Genomic DNA, 19,851 nt, shown 5'->3' with positions numbered 1-19,851 from the left:
ACATTCACCGAGCGAACATTATGAAAGTAAAATGCACATTTCTCGCTAAAAATGTTTACATAAACGCATTTAATGGCGTAACTATGTTACTATTTCAGGAGATCCTCGAACGAGGCCTCACCTTCATCACGACACCGTCACTCCCAGACCGTGACCTATTGAGACGAGATCTACATACTTACCACAGACGGTTAAAAATTCTCGATTATTTTAAATATAACACAGATTATTTTTACTTACCTTTTACTACGCCGTCTATCTGGGAACCAGCCTTGAAGTCCGTCTCGAAGCCTATACGCTAGCTCATCGATCAGGACCTCCGCTCCTTCCGTGACCTCCGACCTCGACGTCCTGTAGGGGAGGCCAATATTACTGTCCATCAACAACAGGCCCTCAACAAACTAAAATCTCACCATGAGATTATTATTAAACCGGCGGATAAGGGAGGGCAAATTGTAATACAGGACCGTACTAATTACATTCTGGAGGCGACACGTCAACTTAATGACCCGGTCTACTATCGCCCTCTCACGGATCCTACCTTGAGACTCAGACAATGGCTAGGCTTTTAATTGACCAGATGAGGAAAAAGCATCTCATCAGCGCAAAACAGGCACACTACCTATACGGCCCGGATCTCCCTCGGGCGAGATTATTTTACCTTCTCCCCAAAATACATAAACCCCCAGAGAATTGGACTGTTCCATTCGTGGTTCCTCCAGGACGCCCCATAGTTAGCGACTGTGGCTCCGAATCATACCACCTGGCGGAGTTCATAGACTTTCACATTAACCCCCTATCTCAAACTCACCCGAGCTACCTTAAGGACACATACACCTTTGTCAACAAGTTGAAGAATCTCACCGTCCCTGATAACACGTTTATCTTTTCAATCGACGTTGACTCCTTGTACACGAACATCGACACTGTCATGGGCCTCGAGGCTGTGAAGAAAGCATTGTCTTCGTCACCGGATTCATCTCGTCCCGACACATTTATTTTAAAGTTTTTAGAAATTACCCTTACCCGCAACAACTTTTTATTTGATAAATCCTTCTTTCTACAAATATGCGGCTGCGCAATGGGAAGGAAATATTCATCAGCCTACGCGGACATCTATCTGGCAGACTGGGAGGAATCTGCATTCCTTAAATGCCTGTCACGCCCCCTAGTCTATTTCCGTTACTTAGATGATATCTTTGGCCTATGGGACGAATCAGAAACGGAATTTAACCATTTTATACATATCCTTAACTCACACCACCCCCGTATCAAACTCAAACAAACTCTCCATCTCCAGCAGGTCCCCTTCCTAGACACAGTAGTTTTCTTCACAGACACGAAGGATGGACACAAAACATTAGCAACCAAGGTTTATTTTAAAGACACTGACAGTCATTCCTTATTATTTAACACCAGCTACCATCCCCGGCATACTTTCAGCTCCATCATCAAGTCCCAACTAATCCGTTTTCCACCGCATCTGCTCTCTACCTCATCACGTAGAGCAGGCCACCAGGACCCTTTTCAAGGCCCTTAGACCCCGCGGCTATTCCAAACGTTTTCTTCTGACTATTAAAGGGGAAGTGACCGCCCTCTTCCAGCCAGACCGGCCCGTTCTCCCTGAAAAAAAGAACACAGAACAAAAGTTAATTCCATTAATTACTACATTTTCGCGACAACTAGGCCCCCTCAAGCAAGCTATAAATCAACATTTGAATTCTGCCATACCTCAAACCGCCCCACTCGCTTCTTTTAAAATACTAATGTCCTACCACCGTAATAAAAACCTGCAGGACATTTTAGTCCATACGACTCCCCACTCTCCCTTACCCCACTCTTCTCACCCTCTCTAACTCTAAACCCTTCAACGTCCTATCACCCCTCTGCCCTCTGGGTTTGAGATGTGAATAGGATATCAGAGATGCCCAGAAAGGCAGGGGAGAATGTAGGGACAGACATCCCACACCTCCTTACCTCTGACTCCCCACCCTTTCCCCCCACCACTCTTCTCACTCTCTCTAAACCTAAACCCTTCAACATTTAAAAAGTTTGTTTTTAATCCTAAACCTAACCTTTAGCTTTATTCCCTAAACCCACCCCTAAAACCATTTTGTATTTATTTAGAATGATATTGTTACGGATTTTAAGCACATAAACTGCCCCCACATAGCCACTAGGAAGCAGGATCTAACACACAAATTGCATAACCCTTACATAGCCACTAGGAAGCGGGATCAAACACCATTAAACAGGCGAGGAGGGAGGAACCATTACGTCACGTTGGCCACGCCCACTTGACCCTATAAAAATCGACAGAGAGATTGGAGGGCAGAACACATTCACAGTGTTGCCAGATTGGGCGGGTTCCCCCCCAATTGGGCTACTTTAGATTTCATCTCGCGGGGAAAAAATGCATTGGGCGGGTATATACATTTTGGGCTGCTTTTGCCAATATCTGGCGGTTTTTTACTAATGTGAAAACAGCACACCAAACTGTTATTTTATGGTTTAAAAACGGTACAAATACAAAACTCAGTAGGCCTATACTTCAATATACTTCACGTCGTGATGTCACATCAACAAACCGTTGTGCGCCGACGCAGAAGTCTGAGGCAAAAGCCCGCTCTCTCTCAACTCTGTTAGCGAAATAAGCATCATGCCGAAGTGGGGGAAATATAAAAAACTTTATAGAAAGGAATGGGAGACCGACCCTGAATTAAAATCGTGGATCGCGCCTGCCCCAGCAGATGACAGCAAAGCTCGTTGCAGGTAGGCTATTGTAACGTTGAATTAAGAGCCCACCTCACCGGCAGTGTGTCTGCTTATAGGTCGGAATGAAGCGGCCACCGATCATTGACAGGATGGATACTTTATTCTACCGGACTCGTTCGCTTCTTCACTAGACACACACGCTACCGCTCACTCTCCTCGCTCGTCCACTCACTCGCTGACGTCACTCACACACACACCTTTCTCGCGCACACACATACGCTATTAGGACTAACGCAAAGGCAGGTGGTTGATGTTACTGCTGTTATTTCTTGGGCCTGGCACTGGGATACAGGAAGTGCATTTTTCCACATTTTCTGTGACATGCACGGTCTGTGATAATAAAATAGAACTTGCCATTTGGGCTTAATTGTTTAATACCGTAGCGTTACCGCGTAATCAGAAGGACGAGTCGATATGGTAAAATCCCCAGGGATGTTTATTATTACTCCTCAACCGGACGGAGCATAAAACATTGCAGCCATTAGAAGTAACTCTTGGCGCATATAACACTAGAACCACAACATGCATTTAATGTTTATTCAACGTTTTCCTGTGAAAAACGTTATTGGGTGGTTTTTTGCTGAAGTGGGCGGGTTTTGGAACGTGATTGGGCGGATTTAGCTCAACCAAATCTGGCAACACTGAACACATAGCCAGACCCTCAGAGAGCCTGCATCTCGAAGTAGCTCTACTATATTTCTCTCACACACGTTAGATACTATTCCCTCCCTTCGACTTCATAGTTATCATACCAAAATGACCAACGAAGGCGAAGGATAAATCTGGGGCAAGTTTTTCTTGCTTTATTTAAAACTAAACAATATTAAATTACCTGATGCTATGCTATGTATGAGGTGCAGGTTATTTTGTAATTGTTTTAACATTTCCTGGGGTTATGCAGTGTATGGAACTATTTTCTTTAGACTTTATCCCTACCACTCTAAATCTAAATCCTAACCTTAACCCTTAGCCGTATTCCCCAACCTTAACCCGAGTGGCTATCCCTACCACTTATCTAAATCCTTACCTTAACCTTTAGCCTTATTCCCTAACCTTAACCCGAGTGGCTATCCCTAGTGATGGGCAAAATGAAGCTTTTATGAAGCATTGAACCAGTTGAGCCAATGTTTCGAAAATGGGTTCATTACTCGAAGCTTCAGTGACAGCGACCTCTGCTGGCGAAGTTCGAGGCTGCAGTGGATTCAACGTATCCCTGCTTTGAAAACTATTTGACGCACAAACACACAAACCCAAATACTTAATAGCATGATCTCCACGAATAAAGATTGATCTAAATACAGATGTCTAAATTGTTCTTAAAGGGATATACCTAGCCTTCGGTCCAGATAGGCTAACTGATGTAGGCTAGGATATAATTGAAACAGCATATAAAAACTTTCCCCCCGTGAATGGGATTCGAACCCAGGTCCTCCACTCCACAGTCAGTGTGTTATCCCCTAGCCTACTCTAATCGATACCTTACGTTGTTCTATTACATAACTTGGTATGCACAACTCACGTAAACGATTGTAGCATCGATTGTGTTTTTTTTTTTTCATTAAATAATTAGGCGATGACCAGCTGGCTTCGGGCAAGGTTGGTTGGGTTTGCTTGAGTAACTCTAGGGGGTGATTATATGGGATGGGGTTAGACACTCAAAGATTTGTATTGAGGTAGGCTGCCTTATGGATTGAGTCGGTTTCTTTTTTTTTTGCTCAAAGCTTCTCCACCGAGCCGCGGACCAGTCGAGTGATTCATTCAGGCAACGAACCAGTTGCTGCTTCGGACGTCACATGTCACGTGACTTTTTTTACTCTGAAGCAAGCTTCGAAGCAGTGCTTCTTGGGAGTTGTAGATCAGGGTTTGAACAGGGTTCCCGCGGGGTCTTAAAAAGTCTTAAAAGCATTGAATTTATGAATTTGGAATTAATACCTTAAAAAGACTTGAAAAAGTCTTGAATTTTGATATCTGGGTCTTAAAAAATCGGCCGTATAACTTCTCCGTAGCGCATTCTCCTCAAAAGTCAAAACACCGGAACCAATAATGAATGCAACGCTTCCGCGGGTCCCATTTATATTTCCATGGTTCCCGCTTCCCACACGTCACTTTGCTACAGTACACCAACAACAAGCCAAGCAGAAGTGCGCAAATTTTTTTTTTAACGTTTGTTTAGGTTATCTAGCGACCCATTTTATGCTGGGGTTATGGGGAAATGTAAGTTTAATGACGCGTGGCGAGATAAACAGGCATTTTGCCACTGGTTGAAACCGGTGGACAAAAATGTTTTCGCGGCTTTTTGCACCGTATGCAAAAAAATTATTCAGCTTGGTACGATGGGCTTGAAGGCTTTAGAGTCCCATGCCAAGTCGTCCAAGCACATTTCTTCTATAAAAGGGAAATATCAAACTCCTTCCATCGCCGGAGTGTTTTCTGCTAGCGTTGGCCAGCCAGCTGTTGTGCCTGAATCAGAAGCAGAAGCAGATAACCAGCCAACTGCTAGCACTAGCAGTGATACAGCAGCCCCTCCAGTTACGACGACTAGAGTGGATCTGCGCACATCTTTTGGGTCCACACCCACTATGAAGGCAGAGGTGTTGTGGACTCTTAATACCATCTCCAAACACCAGTCTTACAATGGTAATGACAGTATTTCAGAGCTGTTCAAATGCATGTTCCCAGATTCCGACATCGCTACCACATTTACTTGTGGTCCTGACAAAACGGCGTACATAGCCAAGTTTGGTTTAGCTGTCTATATAAAAGAGGAACTGGTGTCCCAAGTCAACAAATCGCCGTTCGTTCTGATGTTCGACGAGAGTCTCAACGAGACTACGAAAAACAAACAGCTGGATGTGCATGTCCGCTTCTGGAACGAGGGACAGGTTCAGTCCAGATATCTGGGCTCCCAGTTTATGGGACATTCCACTGCACAAGACCTGCTGTCACATCTCAAAGTAAGCATGACCCTTTTTACTCTACTTTCCTTAACAATGTTTGTTTATGTGTTTATGTACTTGGCAGACGCTTTTGTCCAAAGCAAATACCGTATTTTCCGCACTGTAAGGCGCACCGGAGTATAAACCGCAGCAGCTAAATTGAATGATGTGTACATATATAAGACGCACTGGACTATAAGCCGCAGGTGTTTTAATGTTTAATTACCATTAGGGCTGGCCCGAATGCCATTTTTCAGGCTTCGGATACTCGTTAGTTTTTCCGAGCGATTAATCGAATACTCGTTCCAGAAAAAAACACCACCAAAAATAACATTAATAATCCCTATATACTCCCTGGAACCGATTATGACAGTATCTGCATATTTTGTTGAAGATTTAATAGCTTTTTACCGTTAATTAGTAGGCCTAAGTAGGTTGAAGTTCCTTAGTTTTTCCCTGTGGAAGCGAACAGCTGTTGTTCCGTTCCGAATCAAGTGTGTGTGTGTGTGTGTGTGTGTGTGTGTGTGTGTGTGTGTGTGTGTGTGTGTGTGTGTGTGTGTGTGTGTGTGTGTGTGTGTGTGTGTGTGTGTCAATATGTGATGCTCACCTAGTCCTCTTATTTTGAGTAATGAAATGCAGCCCTTTTTTCAGGAATGTATGGACAAACTGAACCTCAGGAACTTGGTGTCTATTTCAATGGATGGGCCCAATGTGAATTGGAAACTCTTCGACCTTTTCCAGAAAGATCAAGCTGATCAAGAACTGAACTGAACTACTGAACGGTTATGCCGCTTTTCCACTGCATGGTACCAGCTCGACACGACTCGACTCAGCTCGCATTTTTTGCATTTCCACTGTGAAAATATGGTATCTGGTACCTGAAGTGGCTGCTTTTTTTAGTACCGCCTCGCTCTAGGTTCCAAGCGAGCTGAGCCGATGCTAAAAGGTGACGTCGCCTGGAAACTACCTGTACAATCAATATCCTATATTGCAGAATGGGCCCGCACCTTTCGCCAACTCTCACTCAGCACAGGGGCCCCAGAGGGTTGTGTACTGAGCCCTTTACTCTACTCCTTGTACACACATGACTGCCCCATCTCACACTACCAACACCATAGTGAAATTCGCAGATGACACAACTGTGGTGGGTCTGATCACCAAAGGTGATGAGGCCAATTACAGAGAGGAGGTTCAAAGGCTGACAGAGTGGTGCTCAGAGAACAACCTGAGCCTCAACATCAAAAAAACAAAAGAACTGATCATTGATTACAGGAAGAAGCAGGACACACACACCACTACACATCAACGGGGAGACGGTGGAGAGGGTGTCCAGCTTCAAATTCTTGGGCATACACATCCCAGAGAACTTATCATGGGCAATAAACACAACAGCAATAGTTAAGAAAGCACAGCAGCGGCTATACTTTCTCCGCACACTCAGGAAAGTCAATCTCTCGCAACAGCACCTAAGGTCCTTCTATCGCTGCTCCATCGAGAGTGTGCTCACCTATGGAATCCTGCCCTGGTACGGTAGCAGTTCTGCTGCAGACAGGAAGTCACTGCAGAGGATTATTAAAACCGCCCAAAACATCATCAACCAACAGCTACCTACCATGGACACCATCTTCAACTCCCGATGCTTGCAGAAGACACACAACATTATGAAAGACTCATACCACCCTGCTAACTATCTGTTTGAACTGCTGCCCTCAGGGAAATGTTACAGGTCCATCAGAACACGCACCACAAGATTCATAAACAGTTTCTATCCCAAAGCAGTCACCATACTTAACTCTGACTTGAAAATAAATCCACTAGTTCCGACAGTATTAATCCGTGACGTCCACATGTAATGCAATGCTCAGCACTTAACATATTTGTACCACTATTTTAAGGCATACTATATATTTGTACTATTTTTTAGGCATACAATGGCACTAAGTTAACGGTATAGTGTGTGACGACATGAATGTAGTGAGTGAACGAAAGGTTGAACGTATTTTCTTTATTTATTTATTATTTATTATGTTACCTTTTTAAATGAGACCAGTACGTGAGTGCACTGAATTTCGTTGTACTTCTGTCCAATGACAAATAAATGTATCCTATCCTATCCTATACTGAGTAAATCTTTCAAGGTGGAGAGTCTGTACTGTCATGCAGTTTTCTTCGGTTTGAACAAATCATAAGTGTTGACCTTGATATAACTACTGTAGCTGTAATACTTAGGCTGAATCACTAACAAAGTGTAAATCATTTAAAACATATTTCAGCAAACACTTGTTAACTCTCTGGCCACTTCTACTCATGTAAACTTCAACCTCCAAAACAATCTTTGTTCCTTTTTTTATTTGGATATTTCTGTTTAAAAAAAAAAAGGGTATGGCACCTGCTTGTTAAAATAATGAAGTTCAGAGTTGTTTTATTTTTTCAGGCCAGAGAGTTAACAAGTGCTAAGAAAGTTGCTCCAAAGTTTCTGGAGGTCGGTGAAGACGCACAGCAGCAGTCCCCGTGCTACCCCAAAGAAAGCCAAGAAAGCCGCTCTTTTGAATCAGTGTTATTCGTTCCATTCCTCAGAGTAGACAACAGGATTCAGCCTCGTTTTGTTTTTACTTTTAATTCATTCCTCGGGAGGACCTTCCGGTCAGACTGCGTACCTTGTTCCCGCTAGACATAGGTTACAATTGTTCTCAAGCCCTGTTATCCAGAGAAGTTGTGTCAGGCAGAGATGAGGAAATGTGCTGTTCATCGCCTAAAGTGTGAGTAAGAGATTTGAGAAAGACAAACAGTACCACAACAAGGATGCAAAGTTCATTCCTTAAGTCTTTCATTATGTTGACCAACTGTACAAAAGAAAATTTATAAGAATCTATTTGACAACTCAAAAAATATAACTCAATGTGTTATGGTTTGCAAGTGTCAAGAACATTTAAAGTACTATGAAGATTTCTGTGAAGCCATTGCAGTCAGCGGCGAAGGCTGATTCTGTGAAGCCAGCGGCGAAGGCTGCTGCCCCTAAAGCCAAGAAGGCTTCGGAAGGCTACGGGGATCTGTCAATCATTGGATGAATATTAGTATTACACTTATGGCTATTCATTTCTCCACGGGATTTCCGTTGTAACCTTATTTGTTTTGGGTTATTGAAAGGGCTTTATGAACGGTTATATTTTGAGCAATTCTATTAACTTATTATATTTTGAGCAATTCTATTAACTCAAATAAGTTAAGTGACGAACAAACCCTTCTACCAGATGCTGATGGCAGTGGAGTACCTCCACAGGAATGGCATCATCCACAGAGATCTGAAACCCGAGAATAATCTATTGGCTTCTCAGGCAAAGACCTGCCTCATTAAGGTCACAGATTTCAACCAGTCCAAGATTCTGGAGGGGGAGAACAGCTCAACGCGACCACGGGGCATGCACCTTACCAATAGACGAGTCCAACACGATACACCTGAAGCTCATTTTAAACCCTTGCACGTGTTTCAAATGTAATCTGGTCACCCAGAGAACGAAGATCACGGCCGACCATCGCAATACGACCGCGGGTGCGACCACCAGTGCATCGCCGAGAACAGCTCAACGCGAGCGAAGAGGGAAAAGCCCAGCGGTCTTTGTTCAAAAGCATTTCCTTTTTCTTTTCTTTTCTTTAAGTTACGGGACATGTAAACTTCTATAGAAAACTACACCCACACATGATGTCGGGTCAATAGCTCTACAATCACGCTTTTTCTCTTGAGAAATCAAAGAAAAAGAAGGAAGACGTTAAGAAAGCAAAGCAGAAGAAGCCTGGCCAGAAGGAATCTCAGAAGGAGAGACGCGCGGGAGTCGACGAGCAACCTGCTCCTCCTATGGTGAAAAAGCCCCCAACACGGGAGCCCATGTCCAGTGAGAGCCGAGGCGGAGCAGTGGAGGGTCAAAGGGCCCCAAGAAGGAATGCATTTGAGGAGCGACCGTATGAGCCAGAACAGTACTACCAGGAAAACTTCGGCCCCACGTCTCATATTACCGCCGGGTGCAGAGATACGAATCCCAATAGGAATAGATTTAGTGACCTTCGGCTTTGTGTTGGTTTGGCAGGTCTTTGTCCAAAAGCTGCGGTTTGACAGTGAACAGTTAAGTTTTTAACTGTCGGCCTTGGGGCCGAAACGATCTCAACCTATCCTCAAACTTTAAATGGGTAAGAGGAGGAAAAGAAACGCTGGAAATAACTGGTCCGAAATGTTTATATTTTTAATAAAAAAAAATACGATTTCATAAATCGGACAGAATTTTATTAAAGTTAGTCTTTAACCAAGGCACCTACGGGGATCTGTCAATCATTGGATGAATATTAGTATTACACTTATGGCTATTCATTTCTCCACGGGAACCTTATTTGTTTTGGGTTATTGAAAGGGCTTTATGAACGGTTATATTTTGAGCAATTCTATTAACTCAAATAAGTTACCTGACGAACAAACCCTTCTACCAGATGCTGATGGCAGTGGAGTACCTCCACAGGAATGGCATCATCCACAGATTTCTGTGAAGCCAGCGGCGAAGGCTGCTGCCCCTAAAGCCAAGAAGGCTTCGGAAGGCTACGGGGATCTGTCAATCATTGGATGAATATTAGTATTACACTTATGGCTATTCATTTCTCCACGGGATTCCCGTTGTAACCTTATTTGTTTTGGGTTATTGAAAGGGCTTTATGAACGGTTATATTTTGAGCAATTCTATTAACTCAAATAAGTTAATAATTCTATTAACTTATTTGACCTTTCAGAGGACAAAGGACTTCTACCAGACAGAGGACACTGTCCTGGAGCTGATGGAGGGGGGAGAGCTGTTTAACAGGGTGAAGGCGGGACAAGGCCTGGATGAGGCTGTGGCCAAACAAACCCTTCTACCAGATGCTGATGGCAGTGGAGTACCTCCACAGGAATGGCATCATCCACAGAGATCTGAAACCCGAGAATAATCTATTGGCTTCTCAGGCAAAGACCTGTCTCATTAAGGTCACAGATTTCAACCAGTCCAAGATTCTGGAGGGGGAGAACAGCTCAACGCGACCACGGGGCATGCACCTTACCAATAGACGAGTCCAACACGATACACCTGAAGCTCATTTTAAACCCTTGCACGTGTTTCAAATGTAATCTGGTCACCCAGAGAACGAAGATCACGGCCGACCATCGCAATACGACCGCGGGTGCGACCACCAGTGCATCGCCGAGAACAGCTCAACGCGACCAAGCGTTTCCCTGGATATGATGTGGAGAGGACCCGCGCCGAGAACAGCTCGATTGGCTCCTGCACTCCTTGCAAGAAACGGGAAAGCAAAGCCAGCATGAACAAGACCTCCAAGTTACTGTCCACCAGTGCCAAAAGGATTCAGAAGGAATTGGCAGACATCACACTGGACCCTCCGCCAAATTGCAGCGTTGATGTAGACCAATAGATAAATCCAAACCAAATTGGCGCTAAGCGGAGGATTCCTCGTCACAGAGCCGAGGAAAATGTACTTTGTTGCTTGCTTATCTTCAATCAGTGAATCTGTGCCACTTTAATTGCCATCTAAGGCTATAGAGCAACGGAAAGATCCACCAATAGTGCAAGAATATCATCATATTCTTAGTAGGAACGATTAGAACACAGGATTTGGTCAGCCTTCGTAGGACCCTGAGGTCCTTAAAGCAGATCGAAGGGCATCTGAAACTAACAACATCTACCAACAAGGGAATCTCCTGCTTATTCCATCAACAGAACAACACCAGCCTAACATAGTGGAGCTTTTCAAAGCTCACAAATCGACATGCAATTCAATGTAATCAGTCACATGTGTTACCGTGATCGAAAAACAACAAAGGAATAGGATTTACAGGAATTCCAAAAGTCTGCATCACAATGGAAACCTGCACAGCATCACACTAAGAGAATGAGCAGACTGCAGTCTGCGGTCAGTTCCCCCGAACACCGCGGGGGGCGCCCGCTCCTCGACCGCTGGGTTTGGAGCACGCCAGCGTTGCTCTTCTTTCCAGAGGAAGAGGAATGTCAGACAGGACTCGTATGTCAACACTGAAGATCCTCCGGAGAGAGGTGTACTCCCAACAACCTGATGGTCCTTTGATGACGCTTTCTATCTCTTTTCTCCGCGGACATTGACTTCACCCAAGAGAAGAGCAGCCGCCGAGCCCTAGTGTTCCCCGGACGATGACGGAGTTTGCATGTGTGTGTGTGTTTTCAGGCCTGTCCTTTGTGGCTCCAGCCTTCATGAGGAGAGAGAAGTCCGGCCAGGTGAGAGTCTGCTCACCTGAAGAGACAGACTCTGAGGAGGAGCAGCTCTGGACCTCTGGATTGACCGGTACAAAGACAGTACAAAAGCCAGGCAAAGTGCAAGGAATTTGCATCATACTAACTTTAGTATAAATTGCTTGACGGTCATGATGTCTGTGTAGTTGAAATCTTAAGATTAGCCGTTTTCTTATTCTCCTTGCAAAGACATTTCTGAAAGGAGTAATGTGCCCTAAATCCAGTGTTTGCTAAAGATAAAAAAGACCACTTTATCAAATCCCAATGGGACCTGACCACTCTATGGAAAAGTGCCCTTATGCATCATGTTTCCCCATCTTCTCTCAGAGCTCTGAATATCTATATGACTGCAAAACCTGTTATTACTGATGTACACCGTCCTTTACTTGAATTTTTGTGTACTCTTTCTATATATCAATATGTGATCTGGTCACCCAGAGAACAAAGATCACGGCCGACCATCGCAATACGACCGGGGCAGCGCATACCAGTGCATCGCCGAGAACAGCTCAATGGGACCCTTGCACGTGTTTCAAATGTGATCTGGTCACCCAGAGAACAAAGATCACGGCCGACCATCGCAGCGCGTACCAGTGCATCGCCGAGAACAGCTCAACGCGAGCGGCGAGCGAAGAGGGAAAAGCCCAGCGGTCTTTGTTCAAAAGCATTTCCTTTTTCTTTTCTTTTCTTTAAGTTAAGGGACATGTAAACTTCTATAGAAAACTACACCCACACATGATGTCGGGTCAATAGCTCCACAATCACGCTTTTTATCTTGCAGTCTTTGTTCATTAATTTCATCGATTGGGTTCCTTTGTTAAACCAAAAGCATGGGAGCACAAATCTCCAAAACCGCCGGAAAGGAAGACGTTGCTGCAGAAAAGCCAGCAGTATTCAACTGTTTAAAGAGGACATGCTGGCTTCAGATTAAAAAAATGTATTTACTTGTTTTATTTGACATTGAATGTATCGAATTCAATGTTTTGTTCAAAAAGAAAAACTGCCTATTTGTTGTCGTCATGTTTCGTTTGTATAACTTGTTGTGTTATTAAGTTAAGTGGGGTTAACGGGTTTGGGTTCTTTATTGTTTGTGTGTTCTGGTCACCCAGAGAACAAAGATCACGGCCGACCGGGGCAGCGACTACCAGTGCATCGCCGAGAACAGCTCAATGGGCTCCTGCACTCCTTGCAAGAAACGGGAAAGCAAAGCCAGCATGAACAAGACCTCCAAGTTACTGTCCACCAGTGCCTAAAGGATTCAGAAGGAATTGGCAGACATCACACTGGACCCTCCGCCAAATTGCAGCGCCGGGCCCAAGGGCTCAACATCTATGAGTGGCGCTCCACCATCCTGGGACCCCCGGGCTCCGTGTACGAGGGAGAAGTCTTCTTCCTGGACATCGCTTTCACGCCAGACTACCCCTTCAAACCCCCAAAGGTGACGTTTCGCACAAGCCCTACAAAAGCGTTTCTCTGGCTACGATGTGGAGAGGACCCGCATCAAGGTCGCCATCAGAAGCTTGCTGGAAAAGGGAACCCTGGTCCACACCAATGGCATCGGAGCATCTGGGTCTTTCAAGATCGCGATTAGGTCCCACACGATACACCTGAAGCTCATAGAGCAACGCAAAGATCCACCAATAGTGCAAGAATATGATGTTCCAGTGTTTGCTAAAGATAAAAAAGACCACTTTATCAAATCCCAATGGGACCTGACCACTCAGCAGATCCTGCCCTATATTGACGGGTTTCGACACATCCAGAAAATCTCAAACCATATAAATCGTTTTGTAGCTAAAGTCCCAGTGCTGCAGAGGATATTACGGGATTGGACCTACGCTTTCTTGGCTGTTTTTTGGCTTTGAGCTAAAAAAAATAAATACAATATATGAAGATTGCCTATCCACCTTGGAGCTTTTACATTCACGTGAACTTCTAAAAGGATGCATCACTGCTAATATTTTACAGAAGAATTGGAGTTTTCCACCGAAATGGAAGGGACTATTCCATGGATAATCTTTTCATTTGTGTTGTTAATTTGTCATTGTGAAGGTAAGACCACGCTGTGAATGACTAAAAACGGTTAGTCTTTTCAGGGCAATGACTGCCCTCTTGCTCTTTCTGGGAGAAATCCCCACTCTCTCCTTTACCTCTCTGGCCAACCGTTGGGCCACAGAGGGCCTCTTCTTCAAGGAGCCAGCACAAGGAAATTCCAAATCTATGTAGCGTCTGGATCCGCTGCTAAACCACCACAGGAAGACAGATGATACGAGACTAAAACACTACTTTGTCCACCTTTCAACTACAAAATACTCCCAAGAAAACACAGATTGTTTTTTTGGGCCGACCGGGTCCCTGCTGAGCTCCATGGACCACATGGACACTGATGAACTGCTCATCGGGAAGCTCAAATAGCGCGGAAGGCAGCACGGCGAGGGCAACTGGAAGCGCATGCTGCTGGACAACGACTACAACGGCCTTCGGGCCACGGGCGTCATGCTGAAGGACCGCTGGAGGATCCTGAAGAGGGACACCGTGGCCTGACCCGGTCCCCCTACCCCCCCCCCCCCACCCCCAAAGCCATGTATATTGATAATTATTTTTTTTAAACAGTGTGTGAGCATATGTTGTAAGAATGCCTTTGTAATACAAAAGGGACCCTTTTTTTTTTTCAATGTTCTCATAATCGTTTGCATAATTTTCTAATTTATGTTTCATTTTCACGTTTAATGTTTGCGCTCCTTGTGTTTTCTCTCGATTCTCCCGATGGATGCTGACGTGTTCATGCGCCAATTGCGCTCAAATGCTACTAGAGGACTAGCGTTCAAGTGCCACTAGAGGGCCCTCTAAACAGCAGTATAAAGTTCTGTGCTGCATTTGTATTAAAAAATATTTTAATACAATATACTTTGTACAATACTTTCTTTGTCAAATATTCCACCAGAATAAACGGCTGGCTGCCAATGGTTCCATCGTGGTCTCAATCACACAATGCAACGAGAGAGTACGCAACCGCTACACGTGCAAGGTTCACAGTGGGCAGCCGCAGCCATGAGTTTCACCCTACTCTCGGCCCAAAGATCACCTATCAGGTGCCGGAGGAGTACATCTCTCGCGAGCTGTTCGACACTGTGCAGTGTCCAAGCCAGAACTACCAAACAAACTCATCACTGTCACACCTCATACAAAATAACTACCTATACCAACCTGATGTTTACATTGAACGGAACACGATAACAATGATGAGCCAACCCACCTACGTAACACCTCCCCCCATCAAAGCGAACCCAGGGGGTTAGCACACATTATTACATACAAAACATAAACATCAGCTTGATATACCCCAAAAACAACTATCCTCTGGATAAGGCATCGGCCACAACGTTGTCCACCCCCTTCTTGTGACGAATCACAATGTTGTAGCCTTGTACCAGAAGAGCCCACCGCCTCAACCGTTGGTTGCTGTTGTACATTCGGGCCAAAAAAACAAGAGGATTGTGGTCTGTATAGACCACAACAGGAGAGGCACTGGATCCCACATACACCTCAAAGTGCTGGAGGGCGAGGAGCATAGCCAGGATTTCCTTCTCGATGGTAGAGTAGTTAAGCTGATGGTTTTTGAACTTAACTGAGAAGTAACGCACTGGATGCTGCACAACGCCCTCACCCTCCTGTAGCAACACCGCACCAGCGCCAAAACGAATTTACAACCTACCGTCCAAAGGCACGAGCCCCCATGTCAGTGTGCCTTTGAGGCTGCAAAGTCCCTTCTGTGCAGCGCCCCGGTTCTGGCAGCTCCTGACTTTTCGCGTCCCTTTCAGCTGGAGGTTGACGCAAGCGCTGTTTCAGTTTCTGCAGGCGCAGTACCACAGTTTGAAGTTGGAGTGTGAGAGAGGTCCCGGGTTCATATCCCGGACGAGCCCCCATGTCACATACAAATGAGGAGCTCTTTTCCAAAACGCTATAAATCCATTTGTATAGTTTTTAGGATAATTACATTTTTTACCTAGACCCACATATTTTGTTAATATTCAATTTAACCTGTTAAAATGGTTTGTTGACTCAGTCTGAACATGTTGTACAATGATTTTTAAATCAAACCACAACATTGTTGATTATAAATTCAAATATATATTTTTTTTTTCAAAACGCTATAAATCCATCAATTTGAAAAAAGAAGCTGTAAATCAATTGATGGTTAATGTATTTTTATTTTAAAATACAACATACGATATCATCATCTCTCACTAAAAATTAATATAAATAAATAAATAACCGCCAAATAAAATAAATAGTAACAAACTAAATAGTAAAATAAATACAATTTCACGTTTATTGTCCACCACATATAATAAAAACACACACATACAAATACCACTAATTAATAAAAATACAACAATGTAAAAAATAAATTCATATCATTTAGTAACGCATTTAGGCTAATAGTCATTCAGTGCCGAACCTGTAAAAAGTAATGATAGTATTGATAATAAATTGATTAAATTAATTTTGAGTCTGTGAGAGGACACAGAGAGAGAGTGAGAGACGGAGAGATTCATCACTTGCGCATGAATCACTCTGCATCTTCATCACTCTGGCCTGCATTGTCAGTCACCTGATACAGTGCATCGTCATAAAAAGCCCTCACCACATCAGACACACCCATTGCTCCTAATAGTGCCAGCACATCGCACTTCTTTGCGCCTTTCACAGAGGTCTGCTTTGGAAGTAACGCAGGTTTCAGGTCAGCCCATCGCTTGCCCCGCTTTAATACGCTATGGAAACAAGGCTCCCCATTGTAAGCCATCTTTAAATCAACCTTGTTGGTACTCAAATCAAGTATGCGTGCTTCGCTGATTTTAAAGCTCCTATTTGACTTAACACACACTTTTGTGGCTGACCTGTAATCAAACGCCTTCCAGTCTGTGCCATAAACGTGAACGTTGCCGAATTGCTGCAGGATGGCATGGTATTCCTGTGGTAGCAGAATTGTATCAATTTTCCTGATCTTCTGCTCAATTCTGCCAAAGACTCGGTCTGCTGGGAGATAGCTGTGACCCCTTACTGGAAAAGTGTACTCTATGCCAAGGTTGGGAAAAGACTGGCAAAGTTCCATGAGCATGGACACCATGTTCATGTTTTTGTTTTGGCCGTAACATGAGTCACTGAACAGCCGAAGTCCCCTTGACCTGCTGACTTTGTGCCGAAGTCGAACCTTGAGGCAGTCACTCAGCGCGGATGCAATCATGTTACTGTCCTTTCTACCCTCATTTTCCTGCCACACGTAGAGATGGACATCATCTTTTGTCTGGTGACTCTTCTCTCCGTGGTGCACAACCACACCAAACAGATACAGGTACATCTGCCGTGAGTAATAGGCCTGTCCTATTGAGGTTTTTGGAAGGACCATGTTTTGCATCATATCGAAACAGGGTCACATGATCTTCAGCAACCCTGCCTAACAGGTCATAAAACACACGAGCTCTGCGACGATGCAAGATGAATGATGCAGATTCCATCTTCTCTGTCTCGGTTAGGTTTGGATCTTTCATCCTGATCTTAAACTTGGAACAATCAGAGCATGCATCTGTAGCTGGGTGACCGAAGCCAAGATTGAAATCCTTTGAGAACACTGAATAATAAAGGGAGTAGCTGGTCTGAGCATGGTTCTGAGCCTCAAAGAGCTTATGCATCTTGTGCACATTCTGGTCACTGGGGAGATACTTGCGGCCTGGTGCTCCTCTCCGCCCATAATGGCTGGCCCTGCAGATGAAAGACTGGATGTGCTCAACAATGAGTTGCCTTCTCCTGCTGTGCTCCTCACTGTGCCGTGCACCACCTCTTCTCTCTGGGCGAGCCTCAGCAGTCTCGGCATAATATTGAGCCTCCCGGGACACACGGTCTTTGCTGATGCCTGTGAAAGTAATTATTTAGATTGTTAATACAATGATTGGAGCCAGTAGGTACGGGCGAACCAGGCAGCCGCACGGGGCGGCATATTTGTGGGGGGCGCCAAGTAACATGGGGGGCGCCACGAGCAGTAAAAAATAAATTGCGCTGCGTAGCGGTTATCAATGAAGTACTACATAACATTGTGTTGGAAATAGGTATTTTGGCGCCCCCTCTGGCTGCAGGCGCCCACCTGCTCGTTGAGAAGGTGCCGTGCGCAGACGGAATGACCCCCCCCCCCAGGGGAGCAACACGCGCACCTAACTCTAGCCCGGGAGAGGAGCGACATGCGCACACACACACACACACACACACACAGCATACCCTGCTCTATAGCAATGACATCAGTAGGGTGGTATTATTATCAGTAGGCCTACTTTCCATGTCATGTATTTACAGCAAAATATAATTTTGTCTAAGGGAGAAACCTACAAAAGGGTATTAAACTAGACATTTCTAAAAAACAAAATTGTACTCACCAAGCACTTTAATGAAGCTTGCCTTGCAAACGGGCACCTTCTCCGGGTGACTGCCGCACAAGAGACTGTATTTAACCGATATTTTCCGGTCTTTTCGCTTGTTTACGTCCTTGATTTTCGTACGCCGCCTGTTCACTTTCATTATATCCAGGAGATCAAGTATGGCCCGGTCCTGGTCAACCTTGTTTGGTTTATTATAAAACTTGTTAAAGTTCATCATCAGGTCGTCCGGTGACAGCTTCTCGGCCTGACAGGTCGCAGTAGCCGTGTGTTGACATCCAACAGTAGGTGTTAACCCGCAACCTGAGTGACGAACCTTCTTTTCTAGTTGTTTTTTGTGGTTTTCTTTGTCCAGTCTGCGTTTTCTACCCCCGGGTGTAGGTCTCACTGGCTCATCCTGGCCATCAAACGTGTTATTATAGTTTGAACTCATTTTGAAGACTGAGACTGAATGAAACCGCCACTGAAGTCCGTTCACGATACACACACACACACTCTACCCCGGGAAAGGAGCAACACGCGCATCTAACTCCCGGGAAAGGAGCAACACGCGCATCTAACTCCCGGGAAAAGAGCGACACACACACACACACACACACGTTATTATAGTTTGAACTCATTTTGAAGACTGATCCGTGTTCGATTGCCTAGAACGCTAACCGAATTCAGATTGGTCGAGAGGATATATCGCATTTAGGCAAAAAATAGGTTTGGCGCTTGTCATGGTTTGGAAAAAAACGGCATCTTGTGATACATTTTAAACAAGTAAATATAGCGATTTTGCATTCAACGTTGATGGAGCAGTGAATAGGTTCAGTACACAACAAAATGGCATGACAAACTCTTTTTTTAAATTTGGCGTTTATCGCGTTTTGGAAAAGAGCTCCTCAAATGTATTTAACCAAACTATAAATGCACACAGCATACACTGACTAGGGCTGGCGTGACCTCAGCCCGTACAGCAGGATCCAAAGCAAACACGTTTTCTAAAGTGAATAATAATATTTATTGACTGGAAAGGGATAAGGGAAAGGGAGAACAAAACAGGAACAACAGTAAGACAAACAAGCACTAAACAATAACCCACTCAGCTTGATAATACAAACTAGTACCACACAAGCAAATGACTATCGCCAGGGAAATCTAACTTGCCGGGCAAGACAACATAATGAAGGCTAAAGAGCCTACAAACAATGGCATGAAAGCCTACAAATGCGACCGGTAGTGTCCACATCAATGGCGTAGTGCCCAAACACGATACAACCAGTATCAACCGTGGAGTACTTAGTCAAATGTAATTATAATTTGTAACCTCAAACTCTTTTTATTAAGTTGATGGAAAATAGTTTTATCAGTGCAATTTAAAGGTACATGTTTTCTGTGCATCCTTGTGTATTTTTATTTTATAGGCTGTTC

This window comes from Gadus chalcogrammus, unplaced genomic scaffold (genome assembly GCF_026213295.1).
Source record: "Gadus chalcogrammus isolate NIFS_2021 unplaced genomic scaffold, NIFS_Gcha_1.0 GACHA092, whole genome shotgun sequence".
NCBI lineage: Eukaryota > Metazoa > Chordata > Actinopteri > Gadiformes > Gadidae > Gadus > Gadus chalcogrammus.
The sequence above is the reverse complement of the archived record's forward strand: the minus strand, read 5'-3'. Positions refer to the sequence as shown.